This window comes from Balaenoptera musculus, chromosome 2, assembly GCF_009873245.2.
Source record: "Balaenoptera musculus isolate JJ_BM4_2016_0621 chromosome 2, mBalMus1.pri.v3, whole genome shotgun sequence".
NCBI classification, from domain to species: Eukaryota; Metazoa; Chordata; class Mammalia; order Artiodactyla; family Balaenopteridae; genus Balaenoptera; species Balaenoptera musculus.
This window is the reverse complement of record NC_045786.1, coordinates 166174320-166196126: the sequence shown is the minus strand read 5'-3', so window position 1 is coordinate 166196126 and position 21807 is coordinate 166174320.

Genomic DNA, 21807 nt, shown 5'->3' with positions numbered 1-21807 from the left:
GTCATCAGATTTCCCACCTTGCTCCCTCACATCCAGGCACTGTGCTGGGGCCACAAATGCTTCTCTAAGCCCAGCTGTGACTGGATCACCTCTCTTCTCAGCAGAGGCCATTTCCTGCGAAGCTAGTGAAACTTACTCATTCCCAGTAGAATGGACCCCTTCTGTGTCCCATGAAATTGTATTCTTTTTTCTGAAAGAGCATCCCTACCCCCAAGTTGTATAAGCTTCAGACCCCTCAAAACCTGCATCTGCCCCTGCTGTTTAGACCCTTTGAGGTCTTCAGGACAAACTCCAGATTCCTGCAAGCCGGCCTCGACTGCCCTTCCCTGGCCATCATCCCCTCCCCTCTCTGCACACAGCACTCCAGCCTTCCTGAGTTTTTGCCTCTCCCTCAACATCTTGTTCTTCCCTCCCCTCCTGCTCAGGCTGTGCCCCCATCTGGTATACCCTTCCCGCTCCAGGTCTTGCTTAAATACCTCCATCTCAGTGAAGCCCACATGGTCTTCTGAGTCATCCCTGTCTTTTGTCCTCCTGCCTCCCCCCTGCCAACTCACTGGTGATCATTTCTGGGTTAATATTTCTAAAGCTCTGAGAACAATGTCTAATACAGAATAAGCATCCTTTGTTTGTTAAAGAAAAGAAAACAAAACTAAAAGAAGTGTCATGTCTTTGCTCACTCTGAGTTCTTGCTGGGGAAAAGATGTCCTATGTCCCATTTTCCCTGGCGGGGCAGTGGGGGGATGACGGGTGGAGAGCTGGTTTAGGTGCCTGTCCCAGTGTCCTGGTTTGTATGCAAATTATTTGTTATTCTTTCCATGGAGTTTTCTCCCCAGTTAATTCTTTAGCATCCTTGAAGACTCAGCTAAGAAATCTTGTCCTCTAAGAATATAAACTGGAATGTTTTTTGCCTGCAGGTAACTGAAGGTTTATTGTAGGACAGAACCAGAAGTCTAGAGATGAAGTAGTTCTGGGTTAATTCTGCTAGGAGTTTAATAAGCAAAAAGACACAGTGTCACCTACTCATAATGAAGACCAGTGGCAGAAAAATGGAATAATTCCTCCCAAGAGAGGTTGCTTCTTTTCTTAAAAAATTTTTAAAACTTGAAGTATAGTTAATTTACAATGTTATGTTTGTTTCAAGTGTACAGCAGTTGCTTCTTTTTTTTAAATCAGTAAGGAATATGTTTCTTAGAAGCTCTGCCATCCACTCGCCCCAGGTGACTTTCTTTCATATCTAATTGGCCAGAATGCAACACGTGCCCATGGCTAAACCAATGGCTGGTGGCGAACAGGAGCCTCTTGGTTGGCTTGGACCAATCAGGAGTCAACCTCTGGAGCTGGGGGGACGCTCAGGATTCTGTGGCCACCATGTTGAGAAAAATATTGCACAAGGAAGGCTTGGCTGTGGGGAGAGAGGGAGGGGTATCTGTAGGCCGGGCCACCAACAATGTCTACTGCACTTTCCCTGACCTCCCCCCGCCCCCCCCGCACCATGCCCCTCCCCCCCGGCCCCAAGGCTGCGAGGGGCCCCTCTCTCTCTGGATTTCCACAGCCTGTTTTTTGGTTTTTTTTTTTCCCACAGTCTGTTGTGCTCCTTCTATTATAGCACGGATCACATGACAACTTGTCTCTATTCCCCCAGTCCCCAGATATTAGCTCCCCACGAGCAGGAAGCATATCTCATCCACCATACTCTCCTCCCAGCTCCTGGCACAAGGCCTAGCACCTTGTGAGAGCTCAAGAGTATTTAAATGAATACATTTCCTCCCAGTGGTGTTCCCATAAAGCATAATATACTCCTTTTATTTTTTTTTTAAATTTATTTATTTAAATTTTTTGGCCGCGTCCCGTGCCATGTGGGACCTTAGTTCCCTGACCAGGGATCGCATCCACATCCCCTGCAGTCGGAACGTGGAGTCTTAACCACTGGACCACCAGGGAAGTCCCACTCCTTGTTTTAGACACACTTGATGTGACACTTCGTTTGGGGGAAATTTAGGATGTTTCGCATCCACTCTTAAGCTGTGCACTCCCCGAGCACAAGGCCTGCACTGGACACACCTCTGTATCCCCTGGTGCCTAGCGCAGTGTCTGATACACAGGCATGTGCATACTTTAAGATATAACGTATAATAGATAGGTTTCCATGCAACACAGCAAAGAAAAAATGAACTCTGCTATATGCACTATCAGTGAACCTCTCAGACATAAGTTTAAATGAAAGAAGCCAGACATGAAAGAGTAAAAGTGTAAGATTCTATTTACATAAAGTTCAAACATGGCAAAACTAATTCTTGGTGATGGAGGAGAGAAAAGTGGTCACTGTTGGGGGTTTGGCTGGGAGGGAGCACGAGAGACCCTGGTGTGGGCTACACATGTCCTATCTCTTGACCTGGCTGGTGGTTACACGTGTGTACATGAAAAATCAATGGAGCTTTAAACTGTGGTACATCTAGACAACAGAATGTTATTCTATTTTATTGAAAAGAAATGATCTATCAAGCCATGGCTGAAACTTAAATGCATATTACTGAGTGAAAGAAGCCAATCTAAAAAGGCTACATACTGTAGGATTCCAACCATATGACATTCTGGAAAAAAGCAAAACTAAGGAAACAGTAAAAAGATCAGTGATTGCCAGGGATGGAGGTAGGGAAGAGGGATGAATAGGCAGAGCACAGAGAAGTTTTTTAGGGCTGTGACACTATTCTGTATGATATTATAAGGGTGGATATATGTTATTATACGTTTATCCAAACCCACAGAATGTACAACACCAAGAGTGAAGCCTAATGTAAAGTATGAACTTTGTGTGATGATTTGTCAGTGCAGGTTCATCGATTGTAACATATGCACCACTGGGGTGGGGGAATTTGATAGTGGGGTAGGCTCTGTGTTGGTCGGGGTGATGGGGCAAGGGATATATGGGAACTCTCTATACCATCCACTCAATTTTGCTGTGAACCTAAAACTGCTCTAAAAAAGAAAGTCTATTTTTAAAAAATTATTGAGCAGTATATTTTGTGCACTGTATAGCATGTGATATCTCAGCTAAAAAGGAAAAAGTGTTCTCCTTGAATATAATATTAACTAGCATTTGCTAAAGGCTTACAGGAAGCCGGACCTTGCCTGAGTTCTGTACCTGTAGTATTTTCTACAATATAGGTGGTAGGAGGGCATGGTCCTACCCGGCTTGATCTCCATCCTGCCCTCAGTGGCCGGCACATCATAAAGGTTTATCAGGTGGAGAAATGTGCTCCTTGCAATATCACAAAATCCCCCACGCTGTAGGAATGGGAGCAATGTCCGTTCTACAGAAGAGGAAACCAAACGTCCGAGAAGCAAGTGACTGGTCCAAAGCCACGCAGTTGGTAAGTGGCAGAGCCAGGACTTGTGCCAGGTTGTCTCGATAGAGAAGCCTGCATTCTGAACCCCTGTGCTCTGCCACCTCCAATTTTCAGTGAAGTTGAACCCCAAGAGCTCAAAGTGCTCAGAAGGCATGCTGGTACAATTATTCATAGGCTTTATCATCAAGGTTGTGTTTTTCCTAAGTTAATTGCTATTGTCTCTGGGATGTGGTTACAAAGTGCCCTGACCGTAGCTGTGATAAAGGGATATTCCAAGTCCAAGTTCAACCTGTCAGCCTGTCGATAGCTTTGACACCTTGATTCCCTGTCATCTGGTAACTACTAAAAGGTGTAATATTCCGAAGCCTTTAATTTTACCTTCCGCGGGAGAGGAAAATTGATAGGGGAGAGGTAGGGTGCAATTTGAGACATGTGCAAATTACCTTTTGACTCTCATGAATGTGTATTCTGCATCTGATGCCTGCCTTGGCGAGAATCTTCTTCCCCAGGATGAGCTAGGTTGATGGCCATCAGTGCATAATTGCTGGGCTCAGCCCCATCTCTCCCACCAGAGAATGAAACCTTGTTCAAGGTCAGCATCGAGGTGTCAGTCTCAAGGTTTCCAATGCCAAATGAGCTGCATCAGGAACAAGACTGTCTTCAGAGAGGGCAGCCTACCCCAAATAGAAAAAATGTTTGTGTGTGTGTGTCTTGTGTGTCTGTGTGTGTCTCTGTGTGTGTGTGTGTGTGTGTGTGTGGTCTGATGATGCCTTCAGGCCAGGTAAGAGGAGAGGTGAAAAGGTGATCTAGTGGGACTTCAGGGGCATGATGGTGCCCAAAGCCAGACGGGAGGAGGCTGTAGGTGAGCAGGTGATGGTGACATGAAGATAGTCTGTATGGACCGCTCTTCTGAGAAGTTTGGCTGTGACAAGAGAGAAGAGAGAGGATTAGAAAAAGCAGCATCGGGCTTCCCTGGTGGTGCAGTGGTTAAGAATCTGCTTGCCAATGCAGGGGACATGGGTTTGAGCCCTGGTCTGGGAAGATCCCGCATGCCGCAGAGCAATTAAGTCTGTGAGCCACAACTACTGAGCCTGCGTGCCACAGCTACTGAAGCCCGCACGCCTAGAGCCCGTGCTCCACAACCGGAGAAGCCACCGCAATGAGAAACCCACGCACCACAATGAAGAGTAGCCCACGCTGGCCACAAGTAGAGAAAGCCCACGCGTAACAACGAAGACCCAATGGAGCCAAAATAATGATAATAATAATAAATAAATAAATAAAAATTTTAAAAAAAGAAAAAGCAGCATCATGAGAAATCCATTGAAGGTTTTTTTGGAAATACTTTTCATTGTGGTAAAATACATATAACATATATTGATAATTTGCCATTATAATGTATACAGTACAGTGGCATTAATATATTCAAAATGCTGTGCAACCATCACCACTATCAAGTTCCAAAACATTTTCATCACTCCGAAAGGAGACTCCATCCCCACTAGGCATTCCTCCCTCCCCCCAGCCCCTGGCAGCCATCAATCAGCATTTTTTGGCTGTGGATTTTTCACATACATAGATTCATACAATATGCGGCCTGTTATGACTGGCCTCTCTCACTTAGCATGATGTTTTCAAGGTTCATCCATGTGGTAGCATGCATCAATACTTTATTCCTTTTTATGGCTGAATAATACTCCATTGTGCAGATATAACACATTTTGTTCATGTTTATTTATTGGTGGATACTTGGACTGCTTCCACCTTTCGGCTATTGTGGTTAGTGCTGCTATAAACATTGGTGTACAGGTTTTTTTTCCTTGAACACCTGTTGTCATTTCCTCTGGGTAGATACCTGGGAGCAGAATTGCTGGGTCACATGGTAATCCTAGGTTTAACTCATTGAGAAACTGTCAAACTAGCCATGTATGAGGCTTCAAATTTCTCCACATCCTTGACAACCGTTATTCTTTTCCATTTTTTTCTTTGAAGGTTTTTTTAGAGTGAAGATTCCTTCTTCTACTGAGGGCTCACCATGGGCTCACTGGCTTGTGAACAGTGGTGAGCGGATGGGCCGGCCCCACCGTCCAGGGGCTCACAGCCTGGTGCGACCATGGGAAAGGCAGGCACTGAAAGAGACTTCCAGACTCTATCCTGGACCCAGAGCTTCCAGTCAATTCTTTCTACCTCCAGCTGTGGATAATGAAAGCTGAAATTTAGACACGGCATTCCAAGCCCCTTTTAGGGAAGCAAGAGGGGAAAGAGCACAGACTTTGGTGTGAGAGCCCCTTAGGTTCATCTGCTTCTGTTCATCACTCAAGCAAGCTGTTCAACCTTTCAGAGCCTCGGCTTTCCTGGCAGCACAATGGGGACAGTACTATTTCCCTGGGGGAGTCACTGTGAGATTTATACAGATAAATGATAAAAGTGGAGATGCAGCTCAGAGCCTGCCACTTAGTAGATGCTCAATAAGCATGTTTTCCTCTCTTTGGGTCAATGGAGAAAAAAAAAAAAAAAAGGAAGTGAAATTACCAAGAATGTGTGTTTTCCTTTTAACCCAGCACTACCTAAGGCAGGCAGGGATGTTTGCAGACTGAGGAGGTGGCCTCAGTTGTGGGCCAGGGACGTACCACCAACATTGATCTAGGCCCTCAATCATATAACAACCTCCTGGGGGTCTCCTCCGCCTCCCCAGGAATTCCCGTGCTCAGCAAGCTTTGGGGTTCACTGGCTGTATTGGTTTCTGAGAGCTGCAGTAACACAATAACACTAGCTTCTGGTGGTGGTTGGCGTTCCTGGCTTGGAGATGTATCACTCCAATCTCTGCCTCCATCTTTACATGGCCTTTGCCCTTGTGTGTGCACCCCCAATTTCCCTCTTTATAAGGACACTAGTCATTGGATTAAACCAGTATGATCCTCTTTTAACTTGATTATATCTGCAAAGACCCTATTTCCAAACAAGGTCACATTTGTGGGCACTGAAGGGTTAGGACATATTTTTTAGGGGACATGATTCAACCTATAGCACTGGTTGATGGTTAAATGCCGGCATGGAATCAGGTTTCACAGAGCATAGAGACAGTTTGGGGAGCCTTCTTCAAGGGAAAGAACACAAAATTATGAATGCGAATTTAGGTAGAGGCCCCTGGAAGGGGGCGAACAAACGGGGGTCCTGTAGCTTAAGCATCTTTAGCATCATGGAAAGTCTACCTCCGGAAAAACCTCATGTTATCCTGATTCGGTTGCTATACTCATTACATGGAGCCAAAGGAATAAAACAGTTAAAAATGACAAACCATTAAAACATAAATTTCAAAACAGACATACACTTCTGCATGTATATTAGAACAGGTCTGCAAGGAAACACATCCAAATCTCAACTGATTATTTGTGTCGGGTAGAGCTGTGGATGATCGTTATTCATTTATTTTTTCTTTTCACTTATCTAAATTTGCTGGGTCTGTCTACAATGAACATATATTGCCTTTATAGAAACTAACCATCTTATTGCAGGCTTGATGTGTCGATTAGAGTCAGGATGGGTCTGAGGCCCTCGCAGAGAGCTGCAAGGCTGGCAGTTGTCATTGATATCTGTCCCGGGAGATGCTATTTCCTCAAGGGCTCCATGGAGCCCACATGACCTCCCCTTAGGTTTCCTCGGTCCCCCCTCATCTGCACTCCCAGAAGGCTGCCTGGCTCAGATTGGGAAGATACCCACAGAGCCAATGGCCAGTGTACGCACAGGAGAGGCCCCACCAAGGAGAATGAGGTGCCGTGACTGTTGATCCGTTTCCCTGATTTACATCAATTTACATTCAGCTCTTAAGTAATCTACATGAAAAACAGGCCACCTCCATCTATTCCACTGAAATCAGATGAGGCCGCCTGGCCTGTGGGATGATGTGGGGAGATGCTCCCTCACTTCCCAAACCCTGGGCAGATTAATTTGTCAGCCCAAACAAGGGCTGGCATTGTAATCATGGCCACCTAGCACTCTTCTACTTTCCCCAAATTGGATAGATAAACGGATATTTGTGGTTTATTAACCGGAATGTTTTGTCTAGCTGCATTTTCCATTTCCTTCCCTTCTATAAGGAGCTGGTATGTTTTTTCATGTGAGAGTATTGATGCCATTCATTCATTCACTCCTCCCATGATAATTCACCGAGGTCTTCCACGTACCAGGCAACTGTGCTTGTGTCCAGGCGAGAGAGGTGATTGCCTTTGGCCTTGTCTTCAGTTGATGTCTCTGCTCGTGACTTATTTTTAAAAATAAAGTTTGATGTACGTATAACCTACATACAGTAAATTGCATAAACCTCAAGTGTACGACTTGACAAATATTAGCATATGTATCCTGTAACCTCCATCATGAATGAATAATGATGTGCCTACTTTCTTTTTTTTAATTGAATATAGTTAATTTACAATGTTGTGTTAGTTTCAAGGGTACAGCAAAATGATTCAGTTATTCATATCTGTATATTCTTTTTCAGATTCTTTTCCATTATAGGTTATTACAAGATATTGAGTATAGTTTGCTGTGCCATACAGCAGGTCCTTGTTGTTTACCTATTTTATATACAGTCGTGTGTATATGTTAATCCCAAATTCCTAATCTATCTCTGTCCATCAACAGATGAATGGATAAAGAAGATGTGGCATATATATATATATACACACACACACACAATGGAATACCACTCAGCCATAAAAAAAGAATGAAATAATGCCATTTGCAGCAACATGGATGGACCTAGAGATTATCATATTAAGTAATGTGCTTACTTTCTAATTTTGTTAAAGGAATTAGTGAGTTAGTAAATGTATACTCCCTGGCACAAAGTAAGTGCCAATAACCTACTACCTCCAGAAGCAAAGACCTTGCCCACCTGTTCTGTAGGTGTTCCCATGGGTATCTCTGACCCGGTACCCAGCTGGGGTCTTCTCTGAGTAGGTGTTGCCATGACCCTGGCTTATATTTTGATCTTCATCTCTACCTCTTTCTCATTTGCTGGGAGGAGTTGGAAGGAGACAGGTTTAAAAACATATCTTTCCCCTAAAGGAACTTAATATTTCAAACAGTTTTTCTACATTTGTCAGAGGAAACATCAAACTACACTTTGCAAGAATTTTGAAGATGTATAGTGCATCTTTGCTAGTCTAGCTAATAACATGATCTGAAGAGGTTTTATCATTATTACCGATTTTTTCAATTCAGTACAAAATGTGGTATTTGCCACCAAAAAATATCATTTGGAAGATCATGGAAAGTGCTTCCTAGAATTTCATCAAAGATTTCTTTCCTACTTTCATGCAAAGTTTAACATAGAAAACAGAACTAAGTTCAACCATATAACTATTTTGATATTTTTCTCAAAATGGAAATAGTTTTCTTATTATTTCTGATTTTTTGAAGGGTGGTGGACACCCTTGTTTCCCTAACCCAACCTCTTCTCCCTAAAGAGACGGGACGAGGTCACCACCCACTTTCGCAGCCCACCTAGGCTAGAGGGCCTTCCTGAGAGCGTCATCTGGCATCGTTGCTTTTCTACAGGATCAACTGAATCCGGTTTGCAGTTTTTCCGGCACTCACACAACCCCTTCACTGAGCCTTGGCCTCCCCAAAGACTCCACCACTGGCCAGCCTGAGCCCTCCTGGGTGGCCCCCTGCACCCTCCTCTAAGCGTCTCAGTTGTGATAATTCCAAACGCTTTCCTTTGTTCCCCGACGCCTAGAGGAGGATGTTGCTTCCTGCAGCTGCTACCTCCCAAATGCCTTAGAGTCGTCTTTGTACCCTTTGAGTTACCCAATTAACCACTTTATACCTAGTTAACCATCCTGTATATCAGATTCTCCCTGTTCAACTACCTGGTATGGTTTCTGTCTCCTGTCTGTTCCCCACTGACACCCCCAGCCCCATCTTCCTGGTCCTCAGTTCCAGCCTTGAATGAGTTGCTGAACGTCACTGAGCCTCGCTTTTCTGACGTGTGAAGTGGAAAGAATGGTAACAGAACGCCATCAGCACGGAGGGGCTTTTTAGGTTTGCAGTCCAGGAGTCCTCTCTGCCAGAAGCTCCCAGCACCATCCGGGCTGGTGAGGGTCTTCTGAATGGTGATCACCTGACTCCCTATTACTTCGTCCTCTTGTTCATTCAACAAGCATTTGTTGAGTGCTATGATGAACTTATTGCATCCCCCAAAATTCATGTGTTGAAGCTTTAACCTCCCAGTGCGACTGTATTTGGAGATGAGGCCTTTATGGAGGTAACTAAGTTAGGTGGGAAGGCAGCCGTCTGCAAGCCAGGAAGAGGGCCCTCAGCAGAAACGGAACCCTGCCGGAACCTTCATCTTGGAAGTCCAGCCTCCAGAACTGTGAGAAAATAAATTTTTGTTCTTTAAGTCACCCCAGTCTGGGGTATTTCATTAGAGCAGCCTGAGCTGACTAAGACAAGCACCAACTATGTACCAGACAGACCTAGGTGCTGGGGACACCTCAGTCATCAAGATAAACCAAAGGCTCTGCCCTCAGGTTGCTTCCATTCTCAAGTGAGGAGAAAGGAAATAAAGAAAAAAGCCAGTAAGTGTATGTTACATCAGATGGTACCCAATTCAAGAGGGAAAACCGAGCAGGGGCGGGAGTAGGGAGTGACAGGTGTTGGTATTTAGGTGGCATTTAGGGAAGGCGACATTTTACTAGAGACCATGAGAAGAAGTAAAGAAAGAAGAAGCAGTAGTGTGACTATCTGGAGGAAGGGCGTGCCTGGCAGAGGGAAAGGCAAAGGCCTTTGTGAGAAAACACAGCAGCATAAGGAGCAAGCGAGAGGGTGCTTGGTGGTGCTGGAGAGGGGGACGGAGAGCGGGGACCCTGTCGTCCATCGTAAGGGCTTGGGCATTTATTCTGAATGAGAGAGGAGGCTTGTATCAGTCAGGGCTCTCCAGGGAAACAGAACCAATAGGGCGTGTGTGTATAAAGAGGTTTATTTCAAGGAGTTAGTTCATGGGATTACAGGGGCTGGCAAGTCCAAAATGCATAGGACAGACTGGAAGACGAGACATTCAGACCAGAAGACGGGAGCCGACGCTGCAGTTTGAGGCAGAATTTCTTCTTCTTCTCCGGAAACCTCAGTTTTTGTTCCTAAAGCTTTCAACCGCTTAGATGAGTTTCGCCCACTTTATCAGGGGCTCTCGCCTTAACTTAAAGTCAACTTTACGTACAATGGTGGATGTCAACCACATCAAAATACCTTCACAGCAACACCTAAATTCGTGGTTAATTAAATAACTGGGTGCTGGAGCCCAGTCAAGCTGACACATTCAACTCACCATTCCCAGGCTTTTAGAAGGTTCTATGCAGATGACACTCCACCTGATCGCTTACCTGGCGCTGTTTCTGACTTACTTTTGAGCGACATGAACTGACGGATTTTGGAAAGTATCCTCCTGTCTCCTTCTGGAGAACGGTCTGCAGGGGTACGGCTGGCTGCCACCAGGGACGCTGGTCAGGAGGACGCTGAAGGCACGCAGTCGATGGCGGCCGGGACCACCGTGATGGCAGGGAGGTTGCAAGCTCACGGGCATGTGGCTCCCCTCTGCAGGTAGGACAGGCAGATGCTGATCGTTTCTGTTCTCCCAGAAACAAACCCATCATGTGTCGTGCCTGGCACTCAGCAGGTGCACAATCAATGTTTGCTGGCAAGGAAGGTCTGAAAAACCGAGTAGCTGAGAGCATTTTGCAAACTGTGAAGCCCTGCCCACCTGGTCTCTGTTATGACCCTTAGGCCTCTCTCCTTGGTCTGAAGCACTGTTTGAGGAACTCCTCGCTGCCGTCCAAATCCCAAATCCCATTCGTTCTTGGAACAAAGCTTGTCCTGGCCCACAGTCAATGATTCTCTCTGGCTTCCCCTGACCCGCTCTTGAGTGCAGTGGAGCAAAGGTTTCCCTCCTGTGGGACCTTCTTGCTGCGAAGCACTGATGGACTGGGCAGTAATTAGATTCTCTACAATGTCCCCAGTTCTCATTTCCTTTTAATCCAGAGAATTTGTGAGAATGTTGAAATCGCCTTCTGCACTGTTTCCAGAATCTGGGAGCTGGGGGAGACTCTGTCCTCCTTATCTCCTTGGGAGTTAATTAAAGCATGAGGAAGGGCAGTGAGGTCTGGCAGAGTCTCTCACCCTCAGATCCCACCACCTCACCACGGCGGGGGTGACTAGCTCCTTGCATTCATGGCTAAGCCGGTTCCTCTTCAAAGAGCTCTAAAATTAAAAAAAGAAAAAGTAGAAGAGAGAAAAAGAAGAACCACTGTGTTTACATGGAAAGTGGTTCCACATTCTTGCCGTATGGAACACAGAGTGTCCTGGAGTCAGCAGCTACCTGGCCGTGTTCCCTGCAGTATTATAGAGCAGGGGAGCCAAATTTCCTTCTGGGTATCTATAAATAAAGTGCTTCATCCACAAGCAATTAGGTGGAAGCATTTTCCCGACCAGCGTACATATGATTTTCATTTCTCCACAAGAGACACATCAGATCAGAGATGTTAGTTTAAGTCCACTGCTATGTGTAATACTAATAACTTTTTTACAGCATCTATTTCCCTTCTTTCCAAACTTCCCCTCCCCCTGCTTCAGTCCAGGATTTATGTAGAAACTCTACCTAGGAATAGGCAGGCACCACATTCCAAAATTCTTTCAGTTTAAGAAATTTAGAAGGGTATGGGATTTAATTTCTTCTCTTGCAGGTCGAATGCTCCATTTCTGATCTCCTGGGATGGCTGGTGGATTCTCCTTTTTCTGATAATAAGAGCTTAGCAGCTGGCCACGTTCCCCTTTTCACCTTGCCTGCCAGGTACCTTAGTGCCAGCAACTGCTTATGCCGTGTGCCTCTGAGTTCTCTATTTTCCAGATTACTGATTTTACCTTTGATTATCCTTACCAAACCTAAATGTCAATGTAAGCTTACCCATCATGTCTTCAGAAAGAGGCAGAATGCAGAGAAATAATAGTTTTTATTTTTAGTGGCTGCTGCTCTTAGAATGGACCCTCAGGATGTATGAGGCACTGGATATGGACTGAAAGAAAAAATCAGGACAGAGGGAAAGAGAAGAGGAAAAGGACCTTCAATGGGTATGAACTATGTGTCTTGCATTATGTAAGCACTTAACAGATATTTTTTAAAAATTTAAGATACACAGCAGACCCTCTAAGGGAGAATGGCTGAGTCAAGCTTGGATCCTGGTCTCTCTTTTTCCAGAGCGAGAGTGTGCTCTATACTATGATTCCACTTCCCAAACAGCGAATGGGGAAGAGGCCAGCCAGTAGCACAATACGCCTGTGAACACACAGTACCATGTGCTAAAGGGCAGAGAGCAAGTTTGGTTGATGCCAACAGGGAGAACCAAAGGGACTGGACTTTAGGTGAATAGGTTAAATACAGCAAGCCCAAGGCATCCATCCATCCATCCCTCCATCCATCCATCCCCCCATCCATCCATCCATCCATCCCCCCATCCATCCATCCATGCATCCATCCATCCAACACTTTCAAACTCTACTGCACAACAAAGGCCTCACACCTTCTAGGAGCTCTGGAGCTGGGATGACCTTTCCAAATTGTCCCCAACTAAGCCAAGACCTTTACACCCCAACATCAACCAGTCATTGAAGGCAGATGCCCCCGGGAAGTTAGTGTGACCTTGCATGAGGGAAACTGGCAGAGAGAGACTCAGCTGAGAGCCTTTGGCAGCCGATGCTCCTAGCAGGTGGGGGCATGCAGGTTGCCATCCTGACAAGGGGGCATCTGAGTAGCACAGCGCAGGCCCTTCCACACCCTGATTTATTGTTCTCCATTTGACTATTTTTTTCATAGTCTGCCCCCCTCTACTAGAACATACACTCCACTTTCCTGTTTTGTTCACTGCTGTGTCCGTGGAGCCTAGAACAGTGTCTGACCCAGGGAATGTGCACTGTAAGCCATTCATTGAATGAAGGAACAGACAGAAACAGCAGTGTTACCCAGTGCTTATACTGTGTCAGGCACTACGCTAAATTTAATTCACAGGACCACCCCAGAGGTAAGTACAATTATTCTTGTTCTACAAAGTTAGGAAACAGAGCTTAAAGAAGCCAAGTCATTTGCCGAGTTGGGCACTGAGGGTAAGTGTTTAAGTCTAGATTTCAAGGATTCTGAAGGCTGGCCTTTTGACTCCAAACGTTCAGGGAGGACTGGGAGCCAGAGGGACCCTTTCAGGCCCAGCATCGGTCCCACTTGGGATGACTTGAGGTTCCACAGGGCACGCGCATAGGCCTCAGCTCCTGGCTGGGAGGGGTCAGTATCCCCTGACATGGCTTTCCCACATCACCTGCATGCTGAGGACTCCCAAGTCTACACGTCCAGCCCAGGTGATACCCGCACCTAACGTCTCATGGGGATCTCAGACTTAACGTGGCTGAAGCAGAGCTCATCAAACTGCTCCTCTGCCAGTCTACCCCATCTCACCAAGTGGCACTGCCATCCACACAGCTGCTCAGGCCACACACCTGGGGTCACCCTTAATTGCTCTCTTTCCTATATCCTTCAGCAAGACCTAATAACTCTGCCTCCAAAATAAATCCCAAACCAGTCCGCTTTACTCCATTTCCACAGTTGGCTCCTAGGCTGACCTACTCTCATCTTCCATCTGGACCACTCACCGCAAGAGCCTCCTGACTGGTTTTCCTGCTTCCTCTCCCTGATGCCCTGTCCTTCCACCTGCCAAAGGCATCCTGTCAAGAACTGAGAAGGGGCTGAGATTTCATCTTACTTGAAAGCTCACAAATTAGCATGCTGGTTTCATGCATGCTGATAAATGACACGAGACGCCTGGGTCAGAGACCAAAGCCTGTGTCACTCACAGCAAAAGGAGTGGGTAGTATCAGCATGGTCACCAAAGGTTCCTCAGCCCCAGTTCCCACAGAGGTGACACAGATGGGCCTAGATGAACAGCTGCACATGCCCTGGGTGTGCACTACAGGAGAGGAGCTCTGAGCTCGGGGAACACGCTACGTTACAGCAATCAGGAAATAAGTCTGCTCTTTGTCATGGAGGGGACATTACTTGGTGTCTCAAGCTTGCTCACTATAAACACAACCCTGAGAAATGGCTCAGGTAAAGAGTGGTCAGAGACTTGCACTCATGGCATAGCCAGTAAGATGAATGACCAATGACCTAGAACAGGATTCAAACTACTTAACATGGTCTTCAAGGCCCAGAGCGACCTGGTTCCTGCCTGCCCCTTGCCCTCACCTCCTAACCCTAGCCCCCTCACTCACTCTGTCCAGCCACACCGGCCTCCTTGGGGCCTTTGTACTTGATCCTCTCCCATCTCTTCACATGGGTTGCTCCTTTTCACCCTTTGGATGGCACCTCCTTAAGGATGTCTTCCTCAACCATTCCAGCTACCATGGCCTCACACCCTCATCATGTCATATCCGCCATATTCTTTTCAAACGTTATCCCACTCTGAAATGACCTTTGCTTATAATCGTGTTTCCTCTCCTTGTATGTCAGGACCTCATCTGTCTTGTTGCCTGCTGTATCCCCAGAGTCTAGAGCAGGGTCCAGGTGCTAAACAAACATTTGGGGACTATCTAAAAATACAGGGCAGGGAGAATCCCAGCTCAGGAGGCTGGAGGCTCTGATAGCATCCTTAGGGGTGGGAAATGCCTACCAAGGAGATTCTCAGTGCTTTGGAAACATAAAACTCAGCATGACTCAGCTTAATACCAGGGTGCAAGTGTTGTGTGACTCAATGCTGTGCTTCAAACATGAGACTTCTCTTTGTAGCGGCCTCTGAGAACATCAACGGGGGATACCGCGGCATGATTGTAGGGGAAGCCAAGTGATGTGTGGCCAAGTGATGGAAAATGGCCAAGTGATGGAAAGTCTTCAAAAAAGACTTCAGATACAGAGTTTACAAGGATGAGGGATCCCTTCAAGGGAGTTTGGGGCTTGGCCAACAATTAACTGACCAGGCTGAAGGTGATGGCAGCTTGGTTCATCAAGACGGTGAGGTACCCATGGGGGATTCCTGGACTCCTGAGCACCCACAGCTGGAGGTGGAAGAGAACCAGAGCCAGAAAAGAGGACTGAGAAGGAATCTTATGAGAACTGAAGACAGTGAGATGGTGTCTTCAAAGAAGGAGATGACAGGGGAACCAAGGAACAAGAGGGCTGGTCAGTGCGGTGACCGGGAGGGCAGCAGTGGTGGTGGCAATGGTGGTCAGCAGTGTCTAATGCTGGAGATGCCAGGAAGAATGACGCTGTTCATGAGCTGAGTGAGCAGGGGCAAGTCTCCTAACCCCTCAGGGCCTTTGGAAGTGGAAATGATTAGCACTAGTAACAGTAACAGCAGGAGGTTCTCTGAGGACAGTGGACCCCTTCCCCTAGACCTGGTTGGTGGGCAGGGGTCGAGGTGCTCTTTGAACTCAGCTGCTGCCGTTCTCAACTACTAGAGCATATCTGAGAACCAGCTACAAAATGGTGGCTGGGCTTCCATTGGGCGATTGGGCTGGTGGGTGGACTTTATTGTGAGCTGGAGTCAAGGTCAGAGAAATAACACGCAGCTCTTTCTTAGGGGCTGGCAATACACAAGGGAAGTCCAAGTAGACCTTGTGTTTGTCTATTTTTCAAACACGCAACGATCCCCTACTGGGTTCTAGGCTTGTGCTGGGCTCGCAGGATAAAAGATAAATGAGACCCAGTGACACCGTGTGGTGGAGAGAGAAGGGCGGCTCCAAGCCCAGGGTGCCAATGGCAGTGAGAGTGCTTCTCTCCAGCCGGCCTCCCGGGGCTTGCTCGGGGAAGTGGGGCGTGGAGGTGTCGAGAACAGTCACCTTTGGGGACAGACTGCTCTACATCTTTTCTCCTGGAGATCATATGTGGGTACCCCCCCGACCAAAGTAAGAGGTACAGAGGAGCCAGACGAGGCTCCCAAAGGATTGTGCACTGTGGCTCATGAGCCTTTCTGCCCCCTCTTGCCATGGTGGCCTGATTGTGGGGGGCGGATGCATGAAGAATCCACATAAACCCACATCCTCCCTCCAGCTTCCCTGCATCTGCCTTGTGTTCCCAATGTCAGCGACCTCCATCCACATCAGGAGAACATACATTTCATTTCAGAAGAACAACAAATGCAGAGGGAAGCCATGTGCCTCTGGTCGGGGTACCTGATTTCTTTAGGCCTTTGTCAACCTCAGAGAGCTGGGGGATCCCGGGAGCTGGGGGAAGAGTTCAGAAGCCACCTGCGTGGCTGGCAACTTAGTGCAGCCCACTCAGGTTGGAAGCCTCCGGACCTCTCTGCTTACTGATGGGGAAACTAAGGCCCAGAATGCGGAGGTGACTGGCCCAAGGTCGTCAGTGAACCAGGGATGGGACCAGAGCTCAGAGCTCCCAGTGACCTGAGAAAGAATGCTGAAATTGTACTCACACTGCCCTTAAAAATCACCCAGAGCACTGATTTTTTTTTTTTTTAATTATTTATTTATTTATTTATGGCTGTGTTGGGTCTTCGTTTCTGTGCGAGGGCTTTCTCCAGTTGTGGCAAGCGGGGGCCACTCTTCATCGCGGTGCGCGGGCCTCTCACTGTTGTGGCCTCTCTTGTTGCGGAGCACAGGCTCCAGATGCGCAGGCTCAGTAGCTGTGGCTCACGGGCCCAGTTGCTCCGCGGCATGTGGGATCTTCCCAGACCAGGGCTCGAACCCGTGTCCCCTGCATTAGCAGGCAGATTCTCAGCCACTGCGCCACCAGGGAAGCCCCCAGAGCACTGATTTTTAAAAAGCAGATTCTGGAGACACACCACAGACCTACTAAATTGGAACCTCTGAAGCGGGGCAGGGGCCAGGGAATCTGAATTTTGAAATTCAAAACCACCGCTGGTGGTGATTCGTTTGATGGGCCAGTGTGGGCCTCTCTGCTAGTTGAAGCCCATGTGCTGGGTTTTCTCCACTTGCCTCCCAGATCTTTCACCTTTTCCACTCTTCTGCAAGCCTGTGAGGCTGACCAGTGTGGAGTTAACCCCGGCCCCTCACCCTTTGGCTCTTTGTAGGGTTTGGCTGATGGGAGGCAGAAGGGGCAGGGGTGATGTTTACTGCTCATGTTCACTGCCTGCTGGGCGGCAGCTGGGCAAGGCCAGGGCTCCATCGCAGCCCTCTCTTAGACCTCCTCCCCCTCGTTCCTTCAGACCTGGCTCCCCTCCGTTGCTAGCCCTGGGGCACCTCACCACCCATTGGAGATTCTCCCCAGCCCTGCCCATGCCTCTGTCCTCCATCCCTTCCTTCCGCTGTCTTCGCTGAAACACCCTGCTATGCCATCCAGGTCCACACAGCCCTCGATCTCTGTCAAAGGGTAGTCCACCTTGACTTCCAGCCTCAGGGAGAAAGTTCTGGAATCTGATTGAGAAGGGAGTACAGAGGAAGCCTGTAGGAGCCTCCTAGACAGGGTGGTTCCCCAGCCGAGCCTCACAGGACCAAGTGCAGGTGAGGAGGGGAAGGAGAGCAGAGGAGGGGCTGGCACTGCACCTGGCAGAGGGCCTGTCAAGCTATGCAGACCCGCAGGAGTCCAAGAGAGCTGGGTGTAGGGAGGAGAGAACGGGAGTGACCCAGCAGGGGCAGGGGTAGCGAGCAGGGCCCAGGAGGACTTCATTAGACTTCCCAAATTCGTGCAGGGCAAGTTCTGACAACCGCACCCCGCCGGTCGGAAGGGTACACCTGCGAGAGGAAAATGACGCTCTACAACTCGCCTTTGGAGGTATCAGAAGATGCGTGGCAGTGCATCATCGGCTGCCTTGCCTGAGCCTCGGTTCCCTTAACCATAGCGCTGGGCTGACAATCGCGCCAGACCCCACTCCCGGACACATAGGGAAGACCTGTGAATGTGAAAGCGCTTTGCAAACTATGAAGCGATGGACCCAAAGGAACAATGATGACCATTACTGAGGCAAAAGAAACGAATGGGGCTGTCTGCTTTCCCGGAAATGAAGGCTTCCTCGGCCCCCCGAGCTTTCTCCCGTGCTGCGCCTCCCCTGATGGAATAACCAAACCTTCAGCTGCTCCCCAGACAGACGGACGCCTGCTGGTATCTCCAGCAGCCCCGGACTCCCAGGGCCGCTGCACCACGGTTCCCCAGCAGAAGCATAATGTGCTGAAAATCTATTTTCAGGCTCTCTGGTTAGGTGATGACAGCTCTGGTTTTAGACAATTAAATACCATTTTCATTCACACATATCAGGCCCAGAAATGGGGGCGTTTGTTTTAGGAGGACTTCCTCCTTGGGTTTCTGTCTCCTCCACATTTATGTTTCAACCAGGGCTTGGTGGTCATTAGCCGTGCAGGGGCTCTGGCTCTACCTGCGTTAGATGCCCGGGTCCCGGGACAAGTCTTGACCCCGAAGAGTCCAGAGTGTGGTGGAGAGACAGAGATACTTGATTATTCCTCTAATAGTACTGAGCTTGTCCTTGCTAAATGTGGCCCCTACCCTCAGGGAGGTTCCATTCTACTGTGTAAAAACAGACAAATGAAATTCGATGGTTAAGCAACGTGCCAAGAGCTGCGAACGATGACCTACGAAGAGCATCAGGGTTGGGGTTTGGATGATCCCACTCAAGCCGTGTGCAAACGCTCCGGCCAATGGCCTGTCTTCCTCTCAAAGGTGCTTCCTGCAACATGGGCACTTGAGAGCATGAACTCTGGCCAAATAGGTGTGCATCGGAAGCCTCAATCTTCCCACCTGTAAAATAGGATGATAACAATAATAGCCATTGCTCTGTAGAGCTGTAGGCTCTATAGAGGCAATGGGCTAATTCGTGGACATGCTTTGCACAGTGCCTGGCACAGAGCAGATGCCCAGCAATTGTTCCTTGCTGGTATTGTAACTATTTCTCAGCTGACTTGGCTCCCACGGAGCTGCGGGGTTGGGCAAGGTCTCTATGAAGAGCTGGCTTGATGAGAGGACCAAAGAGGGGGAGCTGAATGGCTCCCCGTATTTGACAGCCCAGTGTTGAGGTCAAGAGCACAGGCTGGAAGCAAACAGTTTCCTTCCCACTTCCACCTCCTACTGGCCTCTCTGAGTCTCAGTTTTCTTACCTGTAAAATAGGATAATGAGGGTACCTGTGTCTAATGTCTGCCTCTCTCTTCATATGGCCTTCCCTCTCCTCCTCTTGTCTCTTAAAAGGACACTTGTCACAGGACAGAAGGCCCACCTGGATAATCCAGGATAATCTCATCTCGAGATTCTTAACATAATTACACCTACAAAGACCCTGGCACCAATGGACATATCTTTGGCGGGGGTGGGATGGGGTGGCATCATTCACCAGCTGCAGTTGGGAGGGCAGACACGGGATGCCCCTCTTTTCAGGTCCTTCACATGGCGCCTGGCTCTTCAGGGATCACAAGCACCTACTGAATAAAGTTGGCAGCAAAGGGAAAGAGGAGCGAGCCTCTGCTTTGACCTGCTGGGGGACCTCAGGGGAGTGGGTCGCTGTCCCATCCGGGTGTCAGGTTTCCTTTTGTAAAACTGGGAAGTTGGGTGCATTGCCTCTAGGTAACATCCTAAAATCGAGGCCTGGATATGCTTCCAGAGTTTGACCTGGAGGCCTCCAGGTGCTGGTGACCAGCACCCAGGGAACCCGACTCTGTTCCCAGCCAGGCCCCGATTTCCTCAGTGGCAGGACAGGCAGACCCTGACAAGAACCTGGAAAAAGGGAAAGAATGAGTGTAAACCTCAGAGGTACCTTGCTGAGCATTTTATCTAATTTAATTTTCCCAAAGATAAGCATTATTCCCATTTTACAGCTGCGCAAACTGAGGCTCGGAGAGATCAGTCCCTGACCAGAAGCTACTCAGCTGGTGTCTGCCTCCCAAAGCCTGTACTTTGTGGGGCGGGGTGGGAAATCTGGTTCTGGTGCAAGGATGCTGGTGCAAAGCAGGTATCTGAGGGGTTTCTTATGCATGGCCTTTGTGCCAGGTGCTGTGCTAAGCACTTTATTTAGCTGCACTATCTCATTTATCCTCACAAAACCCTGAGAGGTTTGTGCTATTGTGATGGCCCACGCTTTACAAATGAGGGATGGTGGCTTCTGCAGTTTCTGGACCTTGAAGAAGCCACAGGGCAGCCGCTGAACCTAGAAGCACCCTGAAGCCAGAGCCCAGAGCTTAGCTGTCTGCTTCGCGCTCACCAAAATATGGGGCTCGAAGAAAGAGTAGCAGTAGCAGCTGGCACCTCTCTGTGCCCACCCACAGGTGAGGGACTGGCCAGTGCTGGGTCAGGGATGCAATGGTGGGTGACACACCGTCCCGTGTGGGTGACACATTGGCAAAGCTGTGTGAGTCAAAGGCTAGAATGAACTGTGTGACAATGCCCACGCCACATGCTTTGACACAAGACGTGGAAACCAGCCAGCAGTGACCTTCTCAACTTAGTTACATCCGTTACAGAGTCACTCAACTCCACAGTATAAAATTCTCTAATCTATCTAAACTAACGGTTCTAGGTAATGCACCCTCTTCTACCAGACATGTTCTTTTGGGGTACCTTCAATGGTCTCGGGGCTGGTCCATCAGTTGCCTTGTGGGTGTGGATGCACTGCTATGGATTAGGACCTGGTGAGGGACCCAGAGCCTCTGGCCAAGGACGCACCTTCCAGCGTCAGGAGAAGGAGGAGAGGCTCTCACCCTTGCAAGTGTCTTCGAGCTATTAAATCTCGGGGTCTTTCTGGTGTGTTGGTGAACCCTAATGTGTTGGTCCTCAGGCTGATTGGTGCCCACACCTGTTGACCTGTCGGTTGACATATGTGCAAATTTTGAAAACCCTCTTGTTGATCTTGATGTGTATGTGTGTTGGGGGGAGGGTTGTGTTAACTGGAAGGTTAATTTAGAAAGATTCAATCATTTGATATCATTGTGTTGAATAAGTCTGTAGCTAAAGAGTCTGGTTGTCGGCACTGGGCAAGGGCCACTCTCCTGGGTCGGTTCTGATAAAGCACTATGACCAGGTCAGGACTGTTACAGTAATTCAACCAGGAGCCCATTAGATGGGGCGGCTCTAACACCCTGGTAGCCCCCATAAGCAAACTGAAAGCTAAGCCAGGCCAATGCTCTAGAATCTGAGGAAATGAAACTGATGAACAACCAATCACAAAGAGCCAACGAGGCTTTCCCAAGTCAGGCAGCCTCTTAGGCTATAACCAATCAAGTCATTGCTTTGCTTAGCGTCGCCGTCTTCTCTGTGAAAACCTTGCCCTAGCTCCTGCTGGGAGAGTGCTCCCAACCAGCTTTGGTTTGGGGCTGCCTGATTTGAATTGACATATGCTCAAACAAACTCTTGAAAAATTTTAACCTGCCTCAGTTTACCTTTCCACAGGGCTCTGAGTCAATAGTCCCATATGCCAGGGGCTCTCAGTCCAAACACTATTGGCCTGGGTAATT